Raw genomic sequence first — 21711 nt, 5'->3', positions numbered from 1 at the left:
CTTTATGCCTGAGACACACGGATAAGGCCTTCCCACGGCCACAGGCTGGATCCCCTGGAGCTGCCAGCCTGGGAAAAGTTCAAGGAAATCAGGTTCCCAGAATGTCTCCAGGTTTTCTGGTAGCAAAATGTCTGGAGGACAGTCTGCTCGACTGTTTCCTCTAATTATAACAAGATGTTTCTCAAGTCCCCCCCCCCCCCCTGCTCAGTGCCCCCCCCCCCCCAAACGTGTGCAAACTCCAGGTTGCATTTCCCGTCCTTACAAGCTGTCGCCTCAGATGCAGGCAGCGAAGAGTCCCTGCCCTTCTTCGCTGATCTGCAAAGAGCTGACAAAAAGAATGCGGGTGACTTCTCAAGACTTTGTTATCTGAGTTCCAAACTCCCCTAGCCCGTGTGTGAGTGCATCTGCCGGCAGGAAGGAGCGTCCCCAAATGCAAACCACATGTGCCTAGATCCAGAAAGCTTGTTGTATTATGCCATTAAATAAAGACTAGCAAAGCCCCCACGTCAAATCAAATTTCAGAGGTGACTCTGAAAATATCCATGGATCATAACATCTCCCTCAGGGACACAACCATTCAGAAGTCTCTGAGTCTCAATTCTGATTTTCTGAAGTGACTGAGTCATTCCTCTCCTGGGTTCAGCTTGCCCTCAGGCAGGCTGGAGGCCCGGGGGGGGGGGGGGGGGGGGGGGGGGGGGGCTCTGCACAGGTGGCGCTGCTGAGTGGAGCAGGTTTCTAATAAGGCAGGTGTCAGCCCAGGGCGAAGACATCATTAATGATTGTTTGTGAAGGAGGAGTGGCTGCGCGCAGGGTGAGCCGGGAAGGGAGATGGCTGTCCGCCTGAGGGGTTGGTGGTAGCGATGTAAGATCCTTGTGCCCCAGCGCGGCTGGTAGGGATTCAGCAAGCAGGGGTACGCCGCTTCTGTCCCCGTGTTGGAGAGCAACAACTCAGGACAACAAGCCATCCTGCTGCGAGGTTCGGCGTCACCTACAGGTACAGAAATATTTAAGGAAAGCGGGGCCTGTTTGGCTGCACTCACTGTAAAAGTACAACGAGGCAGGCTTGATGATTGCGGGAAAGTTACCCCGGGAATGAAAACATGGCTTTCAGGTCTACAAATGCTTTTGAGATTAGAGGAGCCCCTTGGTGGCTGTGACTTTAAGTGGAGGTTGTTCCCTTGAGACAAATCAGCCTAAAATTTTCGAGAGCTCAGGGGCATAAGGAAGGAAATTGTTCCAGCAGGGAGGCTTTTATCAAAGAGCCTGGGGTAGAGTCAGAAGTGGAGAAAGGCTCTGAACAGTCGGTGGGGTGGGCTGCTGGAAGCCCTGCGGCGGAGAGAGGGCTGAGGGTTCTCTGCGGCCCAGCCAAAGGTCACCCCTTCCCAAGGTGAGGGCTTCTCAGGGGACTGTAGGCAGAAAAGCACAAGCATGGAACTTACGGAGACTCCTGGCCTGGAGAACCAGGATTGTCCCAGCTTCTCCCTTAACCAGTCTTATCCCAGAAGGATAAACATTGTTTTGGTTTTTAGTTTTTCTAACTGAATTATTTACATACAAGAGATTTTTGAAAAGGTGCAGCTGATTGAGTTTTGCAAAGGTATTACTCCTGTAGCCACCATCCCAATTAAAATACAGAATATTTCCATCACCCCAAAATGGTTCCCCCTGCCCCTTAAAATGGTTCCCCCTGCCCCTTTCAGCCAATACTCACCCCACCTCCCTTGCAGGGGCAAACACCATCTTGATTTCTGTCATCACAAGGTGAGTTTTGCTTGCCCTAGAGCTTCATATAAATGGAATCATACAATATTATTTTATGTCTGGCTTCTTTCACCCAAAAGAATGTTTTCAAGATTTGTCTCTGCTGTTGTGTGCAGTAAAAATTGCTTCCATTTTATTGCTGAATAGTATTCCATTATAAGAATATATCACAGTTTATCCATTTACCTGTAGGTGGACATTGGGGTTGATAACAGTTTTGGCTATTACAAGTAAAGCTATGAACATTCTTGTACAGATGTTTGTGGAAATATGCATTCATTTCACTTGGATAAATAAGACTGAGATTTCTGAGTCATAGGTAGCTGGATTTTTATTTTTATAAGCATCTACCAAATTATTTCTCAACATAGTTGAACCATTTTACATTCCCATCAAGTTCCAGGATATTCCGCATCCTTACCAACCCTTGGTATTGTCAGTCTTTCTAATTTTAGCCATTCTGATGTCTGTCAGAATGATATCTGTCAGAGTGATATCATGGTGGTTTTGATTTGCACTTCCCTAATGACTGTGTGGTACATCATCTCATATGCTTATAGGCTAGGTGCATATCTTATTTTGCAAGTCATTTGTCCATTTTCTTATTGGGTTATTTTATTATTGAACTGCATGAATTCTTTGTATATTCTGGATAAAATTTCTATGCAAATATATTTCCCAGTCTGATTTTTTTTTCAAGAGCAGATTTTAATTTTTCTAAAGTTTAATATGTTTTTCTTTTTGTAATTAGTACTGAATCCTATCTAAGAAATTTTCATCTACTTTAAGGCATGAAGATACTCTTTTATGTTTCTTCTAGAAGTTATCTAGTTTTAGCTTTATGCTTAGGTATACAATCCATCTCATATTAACTTCTGTGAAAGGTATGAGGTAAGGATTGAAATTCCCTGGTTTTTTCCATACAAGCATCTAGTTGATCCAACACTGTTTCTTTTTTTGTTTTTTTGTAAGCGTTGTTAGAAACATCTTCCAATACTATTTCTTGAAGACTTTCCTTTCCCCATTGAGTTGCCTTGACATCTATAGATATGAGTTTATTTATAGACTCTCCATTTTGTTCCAATCGATTGGTTTGTCTGTCCTTACAATACAACCACACAATCTTCATTGTTGAAATTTTTTGTTAAGTCTTAAAAAGTCCTCTATCTTCTTTATCAACATAATTTGGCTATTGTAGAGCCTTTGCATTTACATAAAAATTTTAGACTGCCCTTATCAATTAGTACAAACAGTCTTGCTAGAATTTTAATTAAAAAGACATTAATTTTTTTAACATCTTTATTGGAGTATAATTGTTTTACAATGGTGTGTTAGTTTCTGATTAACAAAGTGAATCAGCTATACATATACATATAGCCCCATATCTCCTCCCTCTTGCTTCTCCCTCCCACCCTCCCTATCCCATCCTTCTAGGTAGATAAAAAGCACCAAGCTGATCTCCCTGTGCTATGTATCTGCTTCCCACTAGCTATCAGTTTTACATTTGGCAGTGTATATATGTCCATGCCACTCTCTCACTTAGTCCCAGCTTACCTTTCCCCCTCCCCATGTCCTCAAGTCCATTCTCTACATCCGTGTCTTTATTCCTCTCCTGCCCCTAGGTTCTTCAGAACCATTTCTTTTTTTTAGATACCATATATATGTGTTAGCATACGGTATTTGTTTCTCTTTCTGACTTACTTCACTCTATATGATAGTCTCTAGGTCCATGCACGTCACTACAAATAACTCAATTTTGTTTCTTTTTCTGGCTGAGTAATATTCCATTGTATATATGTGCCACATCTTCTTTATCCATTCATCTGTTGATGGACACATAGGTTGCTTCCATGTCCTGGCTATTGTAAATAGAGCTGCAATGAACATTGTGGCACATGACTCTTTTTGAATTATGGTTTTCTCAGGGTATATGCCCAGTAGTGGGATTGCTGGGTCGTATGGTAGTTCTGTTTTTAGTTTTTTAAGGAACCTCCATACTGTTCTCCATAGTGGCTGTATCAATTTACATTCCCATCAACAGTGCAAGACGGTTCCCTTTTCTCCACACCCTCGCCAGCATTTATTGTTTGTAGATTTTTTGATGATGGCCATTCTGCCTGGTGTGAGGTGATACCTCATTGTAGTTTTGATTTGCATTTCTCTAATAATTAGTGATGTTGAGCATCCTTTCATGTGTTTCTTGGCAATCTGTATATCTTCTTTGGAGAAATGTCTGTTTAGGTCTTCGGCCCATTTTTGGATTGGGTTGTTTGTTTTTTTGATACTGAGCTGCATGAGCTGCTTGTAAATTTTGGAGATTAATCCTTTTGTCAGTTGCTTCATTGGCAAATATTTTCCCCCATTCTGAGGGTTGTCCTTATGTCTTGTTTATGGTTTTCTTTGCTGTGCAAAGGCTTTTAAGTTTCATTAGGTCCCATTTGTTTATTTTTGTTTTTATTTCCATTTCTCTAGGAGGTGGGTCAAAAAGAATCTTGTTGTGATTTATGTCATAGAGTGTTCTGCCTATGTTTTCCTCTAAGAGTTTGATAGTGTCTGGCCTTACATTTAGGTCTTTAATCCATTTTGAGTTTATTTTTGTGTATGGTGTTAGGGAGTCCTCTAATTTCATTCTTTCACGTGTAGCTGTCCAGTTTTCCCAGCACCACTTATTGAAGAGTCTGAGAAAGACATTAATGTTTAAAGAACAATTTTGGGGAAAAAAGACATCTTAACAATATTGAATCTTCCAATCCATGAACATGGTGAATCTTTTATTTAGGTCTTTTAAATTTTTTCTCAACCGTGTTTTGTAGTTTTCAGCATAAAGTCCTGGCTTAAATTATTTTTAAAAGTGTATCCTCAAATATTTTCTTCATGTTTGTTAATGTTGTAGATGGTATTACTTTATATTTCATTTTCTAGTCAGTATTTTAGTTATCAATTGCTGTATAGTAAACCACTCAACAAGGCTCAAAATAACAGTAATCGTTTATTAGCTCTCATAGTCTCTATTGGTAAGAAATTTGGAGTCAGTTAGATGGGAAGTTTCAACTCAGGGTCTCTCCTAAGTTTACAGTAAAAAGTAAAATAGGGCTGTGGTGATCTTCAGACTTGACGAGAACTAGATGATCCCATCACAAATAAGCTCACTTGTATGGTTGGCGATTTGATGCTGATCACTTTCCATATGTGAGACTCCCCATGGGGTTGCTTGACTATCTTCACATCAGGGTAGCTGGCTTCCTCTACAGTAAGTGATCCAAAAGACCGAGACAAAAGGTGCAGTGCCTTTGGTGACCTAGCCTCAGAAATCACACATTGTTACTTTTGCCTTTATTCTATTGGTCACTTAAGGCAGCCCTGATTCAACGTCTGTGGAGACTAGACAGGGAATAAAATAGTGGGAGGCAAGGGTCACTGAGGACCATTTTAGAGAATAGATACCAATCCAGTCTATAGAAATAGAACGATCTCTATATGTTGATTTGTATTCTGTGACCTTGCTAAGTTGACGTTAATTTTAGTAAGTTTTTTAGATGCCTTAGGATTTTCTATGTAAACAATTATGTCATCTGTGAATAAAGATATTCTTTCTTTTTAATGCACGCCTTCTGTTTTCCTTGCTTTCGTGCATTGGCTAGAATATGGAGCACAATGTTGAACAGAAGTGTTATGAATAGAAACCCCTGTCTTGTGCCCAGTCTTAGGTAGAACACATCCAGCATTTCACCTAAAGTACAATATTGGCTATAGGTTTATCATGGATGTTCTTTATTAGCTTGAAAAAGTTTCTTTCTATTCCTAGATTGCTGAGAGGGCTTTTTCCACCCTCATGGGAATTGAATTTTGTTCACTGCTTTTTCTGCATCTATTAAGGCAGTCATATATTTTGCTAATGTGGTAAATTATATTCATTTAGCATGCCCAGATCAGTCAATCTTGCATACCTGGAATAAATCCCAGTGATTCATTACCCCTTTTATATATTTCTGGATTAATTTTTCTAGCATACTTTTAAGGAATTTGGCATTTGTAATCATGAGGGATATTGGACTATAATTTTATTTACTAATAATATGTTTGTCAAGTTTTGGTATCAGAGTAATGTTGACCTTATGAAACAAGTCAGATGTGTTCCCTAATCCTCTGTTTTCCTAAAGAGTCTGTGTGAGATTAGTGATATTTCTTCCTAAAATATTTTGTAGAATATATGAGTGACTATATGGGTCTGGAATTTTTTTTGTCAGTACATTCTTTTCCTAACTTGATTTCTTTAAAAGATATATTACTGTTCAAAATTTTTCTTGCATTTGCTTTGGTATGTTGTCACTACCAAGAAATTCGCCATTTTGTTTCAGTTGACAAATAAGTTGACACAAAGTTGTTAGTTTTGTAATATTTATGGGATCCGCTGTTATTTCTCCTGTCATTCCATTAGCATGAAACTGTCAATTCTGTAATATTTGTAGGGTATCTAATCATGCAGAAAAGAGTTAACACAGCAGGTCTGACTGCTATTATTTGGAAGAAATGATTTCAAGACTGGCCCTTGGGTGGCATCTAGAAACTTAGATTTGGGGAGGGTCCTCACTGTCCTTATCTGATAAGAGGAGCACACTGTGCCTAAACTGTACGAACAATACGGTGTGTGCTAAATATGTGCTTTCCTTCTGGAATTTTGTTACATGCTGAACAGAGGCTGCATACATGACCAGCCCCTCCCCATCCATGGACACCAAATCTCCAATAAGCTCATTAGACATTTCACATATGTTGTCATAAGTAACTTTGGGGAACCTAAACATGTCTTATGTGACTTCACTGAGAGCAGAATCTTGAAAGCTTACACCTGGTTTCCTCTAAACTTCACTCCATGAACCTTTTCCCTTCGTTGATTCTGTTTTGTATTCTTTTGCTGTTAAAAAAAAAAAAAAATTCTTAGCCATGAGTATGTCTATATGCTGAGTCTTTAAGTCCTCCTAGCAAACCTGGGTAGCCTGGGGACCACCAATACAGTAGTTATTTCTCCTCTATAATACCAGTATTTGTCATTTATATTTTCTCCTTTTGTCCTTAGTTGGTCTGGGAATCCTTTTAGAGAACAAACTTTGGCCTTGTGGACTTGATGGCTCAACATTGGTCACGGTTGGTCTGTTTTCTATGTCATGATTTCTAACCTCATCTTCATTATTTCCTGATTTTTACTTTGTGATTAATTTGTACTTTTATTTGCTTCATACGGTGGAAGCTTAGATCACTGGTTTTTAAGCCTATCTCCTTTTCTCATGTAAGCACTTAAAACTTACACATTCATCTAAGTATTTCTTTAGTTCCTGCCCACAAATTTTGATATGTTGTGCTTTCATTACAATTTATTTCAAAATATTTTTAACCCCACCTTGTGATTTCTACTAATTTCCAAATATTTTAGAATTCTCCAGATATGTTACTGTTATTGATTTCAAGTGATATTCTACTCTTGGCAAAGAATATACTCTGTATGATTCCAACCAGTGGATGATTATTGAGACTTCTTTTAAGGGCCAGCAGATGGTCTGTCTTTACAAATGCACCATCTGCACTATATTTTTGCTTTCAGCTCATCCATGTGTTTATACTTAAAGTATATCTCCTAAAAACAATATGTACTTGGTTCTTCCTTTATGTCCGGTATGACAATCTCTTCCTTTATTTTTTTAAAAATAAATTTATTTATTTATTTAGTTTTGGCTGCATTGGGTCTTCGTTGCTGCACCTGGGCTTTCTCTAGTTGCGGCGAGGGGGGGCTACTCTTCATTGCAGTGCGAGGGCTTCTCATTGTGGTGGCTTCTCTTGTTGCGGAGCACGGGCTCTAGGTGCACGGGCTTCAGTAGTAGTGGCACACGGGCTCTAGAGCACAGGCTGAGTAGTTGTGGTGCACAGGCTTAGTTGCTCCCCGGCATGTGGGATCTTCCCGGACCAGGACTCGAACCCGTGTCCCCTGCATTGGCAGGCGGATTCTTAACCACTGTGCCACCAGGGAAGCCCTCTTCCTTTAAATTGGAATGTGTAGTTTATTTGCATTTGATGTAAATATTAATATAGTTTGGATTAGTTATGCCAGCATGCTATTTATTGTTTATTTGTACTCTCAGTTTTTGTTCTTTTGTTCCTCCTTTGCTGTCTTCTTTTGGGCTAATCAAGCTTTTGAAATTGTTTTAACCTGTCTCCTTTATTGGCATTTTCATTCTTACTTAGTTTTTTAAATTGTTATTCTGATAACAATATGCATCCTTAGCTTATCTAAACCTAATGTGAATTAACTTTATATCATTCCACATATAATGTAAGAGTCTAGAATAGTATGTTCCCACCCTGTCTCAGTGCTGTCATCACATATTTCACCACTACTTTATCAGCCTCAACTTTGTTATTAATTTTGCTCTACAGAGTTCATTACATAGTAGAAAATTTGAGAAAAGAAAACATAGCTTTTCATATTTACTCTTTGTAGCGCCCTTCCTTCCTTCCTTCCTTCCTTCCTTCCTTCCTTCCTTCCTTCCGATTTATGGTTCATTTGGTATTATTCACATTCAACCTGAATAACTTCCTATAGCATTTCTTGTAGTGTGAGTCAATATATTTTCTCAGCTTTCATTTACCTGAAAAAATGTCTTTATTTTTTCCTTCATTTTTAAAAAGATATTTTCACACTTGGTAGAGCAATCTATGTAATAGTCCCTCGCTGCACATCACCCCCTGACACTTAAAGATGTCATCCCTTTATCTTCTGGTCTCCATGCTTTCTCTGTCTGTCTTTTTACATAATAAATCTGCTGTCTCTTCTCTGGGTTCTCCTGTATACGTCTCCCCACCTTCCATTCCCCCGAGCTTGTGAGGTTTTCTGCTTACCATGTTTGACAGCAGTTTAACGGTAACGGGCCCAGGCGTGATTTCCTTTGTATTTGTTCTGCCTGAGGTTTTCTGACTTTATTGGATCTGTGGGTTGATGATTTTTGCTCAAACTTTGAAAAAGTTTGGACAACATTTCTTCCAATATACACTTTTTTCCCCCCTAATTCTCACTTTCCTCTCTTCTTGGACACAGTTACAGGTTGTTTTTTTTTTTTTTTTGGGGGGGGGGGTTCCAATTTTTCTTTTTCTTTCCTCTGTTCTTAGTCTGGATAATTACTATTAATGTATCTTTAAATTTATAAATACTTTCTTTTGTTGGATCTCATCTTCTGTTGATCCCATCCAATGATGCTTCTTTTAAATTTTAGCTATTGTATTTGTCTATTTAAGATCTCTATTTGATTCCTTTCTTTTTTAAGTTTTTATATCTCTTCTGAAATTATCCATTTCTTTATTATCATTATCTCTAACATTTTCTCTTTTTTTTAACATTTTCATATTGGTTATTTTTTAATGAAGTGCAAATGCTTCCCCCCCCAGTTTTATTGAGATATAATTGACAAGGTAACCTTGTGTCAGTTTAAGGTGTATAATACCTTGAGTTGATACATTTACTAATTGTAAAATGATTACCACCATAGTATTAGCTACCCACCTCTATTGGTCACATAGTTACTGTTTCTTTTTGTGTGTGTGTGTGTCTCTTTTTTATACTGAGAAAATTAAAGATCTACTTTCTTGGCAATATTCAAGTATATGATACAGTATTATTAGCTATACTCACCATACTCAAGATCCCCAAACTTGTTAATCTTAGAACTTGAAGTCTGTATCCTTTGAGCAGTATCTGCCCATTATACCCAACCCCTAACATCTGAGAACCACCACTCTACTCTCTGTTTCTCTGAGTTTGTCTTTTTTAGATACCACATATAAGTGATATCATTCAGTATTTTTGTCTTTCTCTCTCTGACTTATCCACTTAGCAGAATGCTCTCAAGGTCACCCAAGTGGTTGCAAACTCCAAGATTTCTTTCTTTCTTGTGGCTGAATAATATTCCTCTCTGTATATGTTTAAATAATCACATAATTTTTTATCCATCCATCAGTTGTGGACACAGGTTGTTTCCATGTCTTGGCTATAGTGAGTAATGCTGCAGTGAAAATGGAAGTGCAGATATCTCTAGAAGATGCTGATTTAATTTCTTTGGGCATATACTCAGAAATGGGATAGCTGGATTATATGGTAGTAGTGTTAATTTTTTTTTTTTTGAGGAGCTTCCATGCTGTTTTCCACACTGGCTGTACCAATTGCATTCCTACCAACAGTGCGCAAGAGTTCCCTTTTCCCCACACCCTCACCAACAGTTACCTCTTACGTGTTTGTTTGTTTGTTTATTTATTTATTGCTATGTTGGGTCTTTGTTGCTGAGCATGGGCTTTCTCTAGTTGCAGTGAGCAGGGGCTACTCTTCGTTGCAATACGCGGGCTTCTCATTTTGGTTGCTTCTCTTGTTGCAGAGCACGGGCTCTAGGTGCACGAGTTTCAGTAGTTGTGGCTTACGGGCTCTAGAGCACAGGCTCAGTAGTTGTGGCGCACAGGCTTAGTTGCTCCGTGGCTTGTGGGATCTTTTCGGACCAGGGCTCAAACCCATGTCCCCTGAATTGGCAGGCGGATTCTTTTTTTTTTTTTGGCTGTGTTGGGTCTTTGTTTCTGTGCATGGGCTTTCTCTAGTTGTGGAGGGCGGGGACTGCTCTTCATTCCAGTGCACGGGCTTGTCACTGAGGTGACATCTCTTGTGGAGCATGGGCTCTAGGCCTGCGGGCTTCAGTAGTTGTGGCTCGCGGGCTCTAGAGAGCAGGCTCAGTAGTTGTGGCACATGGGCTTAGTTGCTCTGTGGCATGTGGGATCTTCCCAGACCAGGGCTCGAACCCGTGTCCCCTGCATTAACCACTGCGCCACCAGGGAAGTCTCCCTCTTGTCTTTTTGGTAATAGCCATTCTAACTGGTGTGAGGTGATATCTCATTGTGGTTTTGATTTGCATTTCCCTGATAATTTATGATGTTGAGCACCATTTCGTTTTCCTGTGGGCCATATGTATGACTTCTTTTGAAGACTGTCTATTAAGTTCCTCCCATTTTTTAATTATCTATTAGGGTTTTTTTGGCTATTGAGTTGTATTGAGATATTTATATATTTTTGATATTAACCCCTTATCAGATATATGATTTGCAAATATTTTCTCTCATTCCTTAGGTTCCCTTCACATTTTGTTGTTTTTCTTTTGCTGTGCAGAAGCTTTTTAGTTTGATGTATTTAGTTTTTAGTTTAGTTTTTTAGTTTTAGTATTTAGTTTTTAGTTTGATGTATTTATTTTTGCTTTTGTTGCTTGTGCTTTTGTTATTACATCCAGAAAATCACTGCTGAGACCAATGTCAAGGAGTTTTTTCTTATTTTATTTATAATTGTTTTATGGATTCAGATCTTAAATTTAAGTCTTTAATTCATTTCAATTTCAGTTTTGTCAGTGTGTAAGATAGAGGTCCAGTTTCATTATTCTGCATGTTACGCACTTTTCCAGTCACCATTTATTGAAGATATTATCCTTTCCTCATTGAGTATTCTTGGCACTCTTGTCAAATATTAGTTGCCCATATATGTGGGAGTTTATTTCTAGGCTCTGAATTATTTCATGGGTCTGTTTTTCTGTTTTTATGTCAGTACCATACTCTTTTGAATACTGTATAGTATAGCTTGAAATAAGGAAATGTGATGCTTCTAGCTTTGTTCTTTCTCAAGATTGCTTTGGCTATTTGAGGTCCTTTGTTGCTCCATAAGAACGTCAGCATGGATGTTTTTCTATTTCTGTGACAAATGCCATTGGAATTTTGATAGGAATTACACTGAATCTATAAATGGCTTTGGGTAATATGGACATTTTTAACAATATCCTTCCAGTCCATGAACATGGGGTATCTTTCCATTTGTTTGTCTTCAATTTCTTTTATCAAAGTCTTGTAGTTTTTAGTGAACAGGTCTTTCACCTCCTTGGTTAAATTTATTTCAAAGTATTTTATTGCTTTTAATGCTATTGTGAACAAGATTGTTTTCGTTCTTTTTCATGTTTTGCCATTAGCATACAAAACTGAAAGTTTTCTGTATGTTGATTTTGTATCCTGCATTCTTACTGGATTCATTGATTAGTTATGTTTTTCGGTCGAAAATATATGTATATATATATATGTATATATAATCATATCATCTGCAAACAAAGACAGTTCTACCTCTTCCTTTCCTATTCTGATGCCTTTTATTTCTTTTTCTTGCCTAATTGCTCTGGCTAGGATTTCCAGTACTATGTTGAATAGGAATGGTGAAAGTGGGCACCCTTGTCTTGTTCCTGCTCTTAGAAAAAATTTTTCAAACTTTCACCATTGAGAATGATGTTGGCTTTGGGTTGTCATATATGGCCTTTATTGTGTTGAGGTATGTTCCTTTTATACCCAATATGTTGAGCATTTTTATCATGAAACCATATTGTACCTTGTCAAATGCTTTTTCTGCATCTATCGAGATGATCATGATTTTTGTCTTTCATTCTATTAATGTGCTGTATCACATTTACTGATTTGCATAAATTGAACCATCCTTGCATCCTAAATCCCACTTGATCATAGTGAATAATGCTTTTTAACGTGCTGGTGAATTCAGTTTGCTAACATTTTGTTGAGACTTTTTTGTATCAATATTCATCAGGAATACTTGTCTGTAGTTTTCTTTTCTTGTATCCTTATCTGGCTTTGGTATCAGGGTGAGGCTAGCTTCATAAAATGAGTTTAGGAGTGTTCTCTCCTCTTGAATTTTTGTAGGGGTTAGTGGATGACATTAATTTTTCTTTAAATGTTTTATAGACTTCACCAGTGAATCCATCTGATCCTGGGCTTTTCTGTTTGGGGAGGTTTTTGATTGCTGATACTATCTTCTTCCTTAATATTTACCTGTTCAGATTTCCTGTTACTTCATGATTCATTCTTGGTAGGTTGTATGTTTCTAGGAATGTATCTATTCTAGGTTGTCTAGTTTATGGGCATATAATTGTTCATAGTAGTCTCTCACGATCTTTTGTATTTCTGTAGTAACAGTTGTAATGTCTCCTTTCTCATTTTATTTTTTCAGTCCTCTTTTTTTCCTAAGTTAGTCTAGCTAAAAGTTTGTCAATTTTGTTTATCTTTTTCAAAAACCCTCAGTCACACAGCTGCAAAAGCCCAGGCTGGCTGTGAGCATAGCTCCTGGGCTCTGGTGGAGAGGGAGGACCCAAGTGGCTGATGTTTTACATTTGCACTGCCACAGAGACCTTGGATGGCTACCGGTGTGGGTGCAAGCCCTAGCAGGTGGTGGGGGTATGAAGGGAGCAGGGAAGGACTGAGGCATAATTGATGTTGGTGAACATAAATACCTGTAGGGCAGCTGGCAAGATCTGCACAGCCAGCCCATGACTTGGTCTATGGTGGGAGCTGCCAAATTTGTCTGCAGGGAAGGTCTCCCTGAACCACAATCACTCCCACTGTGTGTTTGCTAATAATAGTCTCTGCTCTTCTTTCTTTTTCCCTATCCAGCTCTCTTTGCTTATCTAGGCAGGATAAAACTGAGCTAGACCTTCACACTGTGCTGGGAAAGGCTAAAGAAGCTAGTCACTTGCCCCTCTCTTCCTTTCCTGGTGAGAGGAACTTTCACTAGCTGGGAAGTTCTTTCTTGGAGCTGAACAATGCCAGCTTGGGTCATGAGATGAGCCAGGCAAAATCAAGCCGCCTTCTTTTTCTTTTTGTGCATTTATCCTCAGATATTTTGTCCCATGGTGTTCCTAAAATGTCCTAAGTGGAATCTAAAGGTCTCCTGGAGCTGTGTTTGTTTGTGGGTAGCTGTCTTGTCATCGAATTTTGTGGGAGGACAGGGAAGCTGGGATTTCTTACATTGCCATTTCCCTGAATGCCTTGGTTATTTTAAAGTGATTGCCTGCTAATTCCAGCTTCTGAACATTTCAGATCTACTTTTATTGACTGTTTTCTCCATAACTAAGAGTTACATTGTCCTGTTTTTTCACACATCTGGTAATTTTTAAAATTGTATGTTGGGCATCATTATTATGTTGTACAGACTCTGAATTGTGTTAGCTCATTTGAAGCAATGTTGCTTTTCTGTTCTAGCAGTTGAGTAGTTATTCACAGATCACCTTGATCCTGCAGCAGCTCAGTTTTAGACTTTATCAGGGTGGGGCTATGTTGGCTTTGCCCTTAGTCCTAAAGTCTCTTAGTTCTCAGAGTCTTTACTTCTAAGTTACAGCCTCTCTTCAACTTTTTTGCAAAGCAAAAGATATTTACCAAGCCCCTCTCATGTAGAGGGATTCTAACTCCATGCTCTTATACCTCTTTGGTGGGCAGTAGATTAAACCTCTGCTTAGCTCTCTTATCCTTCCGCTGTTAATATTGCCTCTGGGCTCCACAGAGCCTCATTCCAGCGTTCATAGTTAAGTATTTAGGCTAAGATTAGAAAGGAATTCATATGTGGGTTTTTGGAGCTTCTCTTCCGTGATTTTGTTCTCAGAATTTTCCTCCTCAATGTCCCAGGATCTCTGGAAAGAACTCCTAGGGTCTCTTTTTGTTTCAAGGATCAAATCTTTACTGGCTTATGTCTACTTTGGGGCACTCTTGGATTCCTCTAATTTTTTTCCTTTTCTTATGTTGTATCCATATTTTTTGTTTTTTTTTCTGGAATGATTAGTTCAATGCAAGCTTCACTGATATCTACATTGGAATGTCTTGAGTAGTCTTTATTCATGTATTTGACAAGTGTTTGTTGAACCCCTACATGTGCCTTGTACTGGGCTAGACATTGGAGATAAAATGGTAAAATTAAAAACATAAGGGGAGTGAAAGAAGAAAAAAAGGTTATAATTTCCATCTTTGTGAAACCTACAGTCTACTGAAAGAGACACAGGGAAATAACCAAGTAAATGTAAAATGAGAGCATGTGGTTATGAGAGCCTATAATAGAGCAATGTGAACTGATCAAGGAGAATCCAGGAATATGTCCCTGGGGAAGTAATAATGGAGCTGCCATCTAAATCTGCTGCTGGCACCTGGGAAGTAGTCACGCGGTTACAGAAGCTGAGTCCCCTTCACTTGCTGAGACCATGGCCACCACCTTGAAATCAGTTGAGCAGTAAACCGTGCACTGCTGTGTCAGACCCAGCAAAGGAATCCAGTGATATGTTGGATATCGTGGTGCAAGGCTGTATCCTGGATATAAGCTGTTTGGGAAAGCATCCTCTATGATAGAGCCCTGGACCAGGAGAGCTGTGATTGGAGTTGGGAGGGAGAAAGGGGGTACCACCAAACACATCACTCCATGCAGGGACATGTGTGAAAGTAAATGGCCACTTGTAGCACTTTTAAATAATTGTGAATAGATTTAAATGATATAGATGGGATAGAATCTGAGAACTGCTTTTTCTGCTGAATTATAAAAAGAAACAGGAGAAGAAGAAAAAAAATTTCCTATATAGATTAAAAATTCTGTTGGCAACAGCAGAACTGTGAGACATGCAGGATTTTGTTTCTGTAGTGGAACCCTGTGAGTCCACCGGCAGGGGTTCATGTTGAGATCACCTGGGGAGTGATCTCCCCGGGAGATCTCCCCGGGAGGCCATGGGGTGAGGCTTGGGGAGCTGGAAGTGCGCACTCCCCCCGCAAAGCTTGGAAAGGTGAGGGCGCTTGTTCACTCCTTCAGTCTTGTCATGGCAACTGCTTAATTCTCTTTTATGAAGATTTATTCTGAGTCCTGTCAGCCTTATGGTAACGTTTTCTCAACTTAATTTATGATTATTGCATAATTATACATGGGTGACACAGATACTTAGTCCCTCTTTTTCTTTCTGTGCAGTGGTAGATATTCTGCTTGAAATTCCTGGTCTCAGCAGCCGACCCTGGAAGTAACTTGCCTTTTGTAAATCTTCCTAGTCTAGTGGGAACATGAAAAATATCTCTAAGAAGGCATTCATTCTTTTAGTATCAATGAGATTTTAGTTAACAGAGGTTCTTATTCCATGAAGAATATTTAAGAAAACAGAATAGTAGGGGGAAAAACATAAAATCTGCATAGCCTATTACCTAAAGCTCACTGCTGCTAACATCCAAGGTTAAGTGCTTAGTACCTGTTAACAGAAGCATCTGGACAGAAATCAGGACTGACTGTGGGTCCCAGCATGGCTGGGTAGATAAGGCAAGAAAAGATGAGGTGGAGAGGTTTGCTGTGGTCAAATCACATATAGCCTTTTAAGGCACATGAAAGATTTTAGAACTTGTTCTTAAATGAAAAGCCATTGAAGATTTCTAAACAAGGAATATTCTCTAATCATATTCACATCTTAAAAACTGCCCTGACTGCACTGTAGAGAATGCATCTGAATGTGGTAAGGGTGCATGGGGAGAGGCTGTCAGGAGGCTCTTGATGTCATCCTGATGATAGTCAACAATGGCCAGGAGGAAGATGGTAGTTCCGGACAAGGAGAGAAGTTCACAGGCTCAGGAGATATTCAGGAAGAGCAACTGAATGTGCGTGGTGATTGACTGGACACGGGATTCGCTCCAGGCTTTTCTTTCTTACATATAGGTTTCTCCTTATCTTAATAGTATTATCTTCTGTACACAAATACTATACGCTGATTATTTTTACTTAACATTATTATTATATGCTGCTACTGAATGCTGTGTGATAATTCATTGGGCTTATGCACCATCACTTAATCCCCTGCTCCCCACTGTGTATGCTGAGGTTGTTCTCTGGGTTTCGCTAATGCATGTAATTCTGTGATTGATATCTTTGGGCATAAAGGACTTTCTTTATATCTGATTATTTATTAAGAATAAATTCCCACCAAAGGATTCATCGGGCTAAGATATACGATCATATTACGATTTGTATGGCCATAATTACATCATTTCTTTGGGGAAACCCTCTCATGTCAGGTTGATTACATTGAAGATCCTTTCATCATGGAATGGATAGTCGTTTGTCTTCCCTGCAGTAGACACAATTTCTGGATATAGATTTGTCTTTCTTGCCCACAGTGTACTGTCAGAACCACCATCCGTGGACTAAGAGAACATTTTATTTGCTGTCCTGGAAGAGTACACAACATAGCTTATGAACACAGAACTCATTTTATAGCAAAAGAGCTTACACTCATGGAATTCAGTGGTCTTATGTGTCCCATTCTCCCCAAAGCATCCAGTATGCTAGAATGATGGAATGGTGTACTGAAGAGTCAGTTATAGTTGCCTAATAGGAAACAACACCCCGAAAGCTTGGGGTTATATCTTAAAATATGTGGTATATGCTTTCAGTAAGCAACTGATATACAATTATTTCTCCCACAGCCAGAATATATGTGTCTGAGAATCAAAAGTGGGAACAACTCCTCTCATTATTATACCCATTCACAGAATATTTGCTCCCTGTCCCCTTTGAGCTCTTCTGATTTGAAAGTTTTAGTCCCCAATGGAGAAATATTTATGCGAGGGGACACAGCGTTCCACTGAATCAGCAGTCTCGATGGCCATCTGCCCATTTCAGGCTTGTTCCACCACTAATCCAACAGAGGGAAAAGTTACTGTACTGTCCTAACTACATGTTAGTTCCTGATTGTCAAGAGGAAATGTGAGTTGCTGCTACATAATGGGTCAGAAAGCACTATGTCTAGAACCTTGAGGATTCTCTTGGGCAAGTTTTAGTATTCCCGTGTGCAGTACTAGAAGCTAATAGAAAACTGCAGCAACCAAAAAAGGCGAAACAACTAAGGATTTAGACCATACAGGAATGAAGATTGGGTTATCCACCTGCTAAAGAATGATGATTAGTGTAGATAACCGGTAAGGGGAAAGTTGTCAACAGCAACCATGGCCTTATGACCAGCTACAGAAATAAAGATGAGCGTGCATACACACACACACAGCATTTAAAAAAATTTTATTGGGGCTTCCCTGGTGGCGCAGCGGTTGAGAGTCTGCCTACCGATGCAGGGAACACGGGTTCGTGCCCCGGTCCGGGAAGATCCCACATGCCGCGGAGCAGCTGGGCCCGTGAGCCATGGCCGCTGAGCCTGCGCGTCCAGAGCCCGTGCTCCACAACGGGAGAGGCCACAACAGTGAGAGGCCCGTGTACTGCAAAAAAAAAAAAATTATTGAAGTATAGTTGATTTACAATGTTAATTTCTACTGTATAGCAAAGTGATTCAGTTATACATGTATATACATTCTTTTTCATATTCTTTTCCATTATGGTTTATCACAGGATATTGAATATAGTTCCCTGTGCTATACACTAGGACTCTGTTCTTTATCCATTTCATATATAAAAGTTTGCATCTGCTAATCCCAAACTCCCAATCCATCACACCCCCCCTCTCCCCGGGCAACCACAAGTCTATTCTCTATGTCCATGATTCTGTTTCCGTTTTGTGGATAGGTTTATTTGTGTCATATTTTAGATTCCACGTATAAGTGATATCATATGGTATTTGTCTTTCTCTTTCTGACTTCACTTAGTATGATAATCTCTATATCCACTCAAATGGCATTATTTCATTTTTTATGAATGAGTACTATTCCATTGTATATGTGTACCACATCTTCTTTATCCATTCATCTGTCAGTGGACATTTAGGTTGTTTCCATGTCTTGGCTATTGTAAATAGTGCTGCTATGAGGTACATGTATCTTTTTGAATTATAGTTTTGTCCGGATATATACCCAGGAATGGGATTGCAGGATCATATGGCAACTCTATTTTTAGTTTTTTAGGAACCTCCATACTGTTCTCCATAGTGGCTGCACCAATTTACATTCCCACCAGCAGTGTAGGAGGGTTCCCTTTTCTCCACACCCTCTCCAGCATTTGTTATTTGTAGATTTTTTAATGATGGCCATTCTGACTGGACATACTCCCTTTTATTCTTTTTCATTTATCCTCCTCCTTTCTGCTTATTTTATATAAGACAAATTGGCAGTGTTCGAGAGCATAAGTGGTATCCAGTACAGTTGTTATATATTTTTTTAAATGGTTTCATCATGTATACCAGGGCAAAATGAACGAAATGGAAAATTTTAGGTAGTATGTGGGCAGAACCTAAGGAGATACTGCATCCTTGAAGGACTGGCAGAGACAGAAGGAGATGCTTGTCCTTAATGACCTATGGATTTCAGATTAACATAAGAAAGAAGTTTTTAAAAGCACTACATGGGAAGGAAATGGCCCCATTGTCAATGTAATAAGTTCCCTGTCACCGGGAGCCTAAATGATACTTGACGGTGCATTAAATGCAAGATTGTGAAACCAAATAGGGTATTATTGTTGTTGTTTTACATTTAAGAAAAATAACTGTGGGAGAGTTGATGCACCTTGCCTATCCTCACACAGCTACCAGTCCATCTAATACCATTTTGCTGGTAACCCAACAGGATCATGAAGAAAGTTACTAGATTTTTTTTCTCCTTCTCTCTGAGAGTTTTGGCTCTTCTTGGGAGCCAAAGAGAGCTTTCTGGATATCAGGCAGCTTCTGTGGGCCTTATTTTAATATGTATTCAAAATGCATTATTAACTGAATAGTTAACCCAATTATTTACCCCCTTAATCTCTAAAAATTTATAGCAAACTGGCATATCATTAACACAACCCAAAGTCAATTACTGTCAGTATATTTGTGATGCTCCCCTTAACTTACCACTCTCAGCCCCACACAGCATCTCACACTCACTCGCTCGCTCACACTCCAGTTTTTTCATATGTGTGTTTGATCTTTAGAAGTGTCTCATTGTGCCTACTGATACAATTTTTAAAGTGGGAGCTGGCTACATTGTTTAGATACTTAGGTGTTTTTGTACAAATCAATGTTTTTTTCTTCCACTTTTATTGAGATATAATTGATGTACAGTACTGTGTAAGTTCAAGATGTGTAGCATGATGACCTGAGTTATATATAATGCATAATGATTAAAACAATAAGTTTAGTTAATATCCTCATCTCATACAGACATAAAAAAAGCAATTTTACCCTTGTGATAAGAACTTTAAGGATCTACCCTCTTAGCAACCTTCAAGTATACCACCAGCAGTGTAAACCAAACTCACAAAGTAGCACACTGTATCTCCAGTACTTATTATTCATAAGAATAATGAATTTTCTTGAAGTTTGTGCCTTTTGAGGAACTTCATCCAATTCCCCTACCCCTACCCCTTGCCTCTAGTAACAAGTCTGATCTCTTTTTCAGTGAGTTTGTTGTTGGGTGGGCTTTTTGTTTGTGTTTAAATTCCTCATATAAGTGAGATTAGTATTTTTCTTTCTCTCTCTGACTTAATTAACCTAATTAACTTAGCATGATGCCCTCAGTGTACACCTGTGTTGTTGCAAATGACAGCATTTCCTTTTTTTTATTGCCAAATAGTATTTTATTTTTTCAAATAGTATTTTATTGTCAGGACTAGGAATTAACTCCGCAGTCCGGGGAGAGCAGCGGAACCTGCTCCAAGGCTGGCAGTGCTTTGCGTTTGGGGTCTTGACTCAAGCCTAGCTGCACCCCAAGTTCCCTGGCCAAATAAGGCCACTGGCTTTGGTCTACAGATGGTCAGTGCTGCTGGCCAAGCTCTTACCTCCAGTGTTGCTGGGCTAAGTAGCTTCTTGGTTGCTCCAGCCAGGTTTCCTGGTTGGGACCGGCCAGGAGCTATACTCAGCAGTGGGCAAGGCTATGACTTAGCTCCCCTGCCCAGGCAGAGAGGCAGACCAGGCTCCAGAGATGGCAAGACTCTTTTTCTGAAGTGCCAAGTCAGGCAGACGTGTGCCCTCACCAGATTCCCTGATCAGACTGTACCACCATCTTGGCTCTGCAGCTGAGCACAGCCGCTGGTTGGGACTTCTACTTGGGCACTGGCAATAGGAACTCAGTCTGTCAAGATCCAGATGCTGGTTCCTGCAAGACTCTCCCCTCTTCTCCATCACAATCCAGTGGTCAAGTCCTGCAGATTCCCCCACCATCCCCATGGGGCAGAACCCTAGTGGGCCTCCCCAGAAGCAACTCACAATGTTGGGGGAGCAGGATGTCTACCAGGGCCCTCATTTTCCCCCTGGAGGAACTATGGGATCAGGGAAGTTCTCTTACCCTTCTAATGCAATCTGTCTCGGTGCTGTGGCGCAGGGGTTATACTTCTGCCTCACCCCTGTGTTCCAGGGTTTTCACAGTGGTGTCTTTTTCATAAATAGTTGTGTTAGTTGTTCTTCTTGTGAGGGGGAGCAAAGTCAGGAATGACCTGTGTCGCCACCTTGGTTACATCACTCCTCCCACACCAATGTTTCTAGTTCTCTTATCTATCCAGAGACATGGAAGGATTATACTGCCCTCTACCTTTGAGGTTCACCATAGCCATGTGACTCGCTTTATCTGATGAAATGTGACCATGAATTATCTGAGTCACCCTGAAGCCCCGGAATACTGAGATGTTGATGTCATAAGATGGTAGCATCTCCGTCAGGTTGGATCCTTGTGGGACTGCAGAGAGCAGAGCCCCCCCTCCCAGACTCAACTGGACACGCAGCTTGCACAAGAAACAATCCTTCGTTGTTTTAAGCCGCTGAGAAGCAGGATTTGAATATTAATGCAGCAGAACCTAATCTATCCTTACGGATACACGTGCCTGCCAAGCCGTATATTAGAGATTGAATCTGCAAAAATCTCTGTGAGATAGACATGATTATTTCCATTTCACAAGTGAGAAAACTGAGGTTCAGTCACTAACATGCCCTAAATCACACAGTGACTTAGAGCTGAAGGGGTTGAAAGAGACAGTGATCCACGTTTCTGAGGAAGATAAGGCTTTGGGTTTGACACTGGACAGAGTCATGGTTTCTCCAAAGGAAAACCTTTTCATAGGCTTTGGTCCCTTTCCTTAACTGCCTTAATCTTGAGAAAGATAGGACATCTCCAAGATTGAGTTCTCAGCTGAGGTCA

The 21711-nt window shown here is 39.8% G+C and overlaps 2 long non-coding RNA genes across 4 annotated transcripts in view; one reads left to right on the top strand and one right to left on the bottom strand.

The window, feature by feature from the left end:
• Nucleotides 1-833: 833 nt before the first annotated feature.
• The window catches only part of LOC113627241 (uncharacterized), a 99633-nt gene continuing 78755 nt past the window's right edge, over nucleotides 834-21711 (top strand). For all 3 annotated transcript variants that reach the window (XR_003435481.1, XR_003435478.1, XR_003435479.1), the window contains exon 1: nucleotides 834-994. This is a non-coding gene — a long non-coding RNA (uncharacterized LOC113627241). The remainder of the gene's footprint in view (nucleotides 995-21711) is intronic.
• The window catches only part of LOC113627243 (uncharacterized), a 230310-nt gene continuing 226425 nt past the window's right edge, over nucleotides 17827-21711 (bottom strand). Inside the window, exon 6 of the long non-coding RNA XR_003435483.1 lies at nucleotides 17827-17874. This is a non-coding gene — a long non-coding RNA (uncharacterized LOC113627243). The remainder of the gene's footprint in view (nucleotides 17875-21711) is intronic.

The sequence above is a fragment of the Aethalodelphis obliquidens genome, unplaced genomic scaffold (assembly GCF_003676395.1).
Source record: "Aethalodelphis obliquidens isolate GAN/ISIS:26980383/991018 unplaced genomic scaffold, ASM367639v1 scaffold20, whole genome shotgun sequence".
In the NCBI taxonomy this organism is placed as follows: domain Eukaryota; kingdom Metazoa; phylum Chordata; class Mammalia; order Artiodactyla; family Delphinidae; genus Aethalodelphis; species Aethalodelphis obliquidens.
This window is presented reverse-complemented; position numbering and strand designations above follow the sequence as displayed.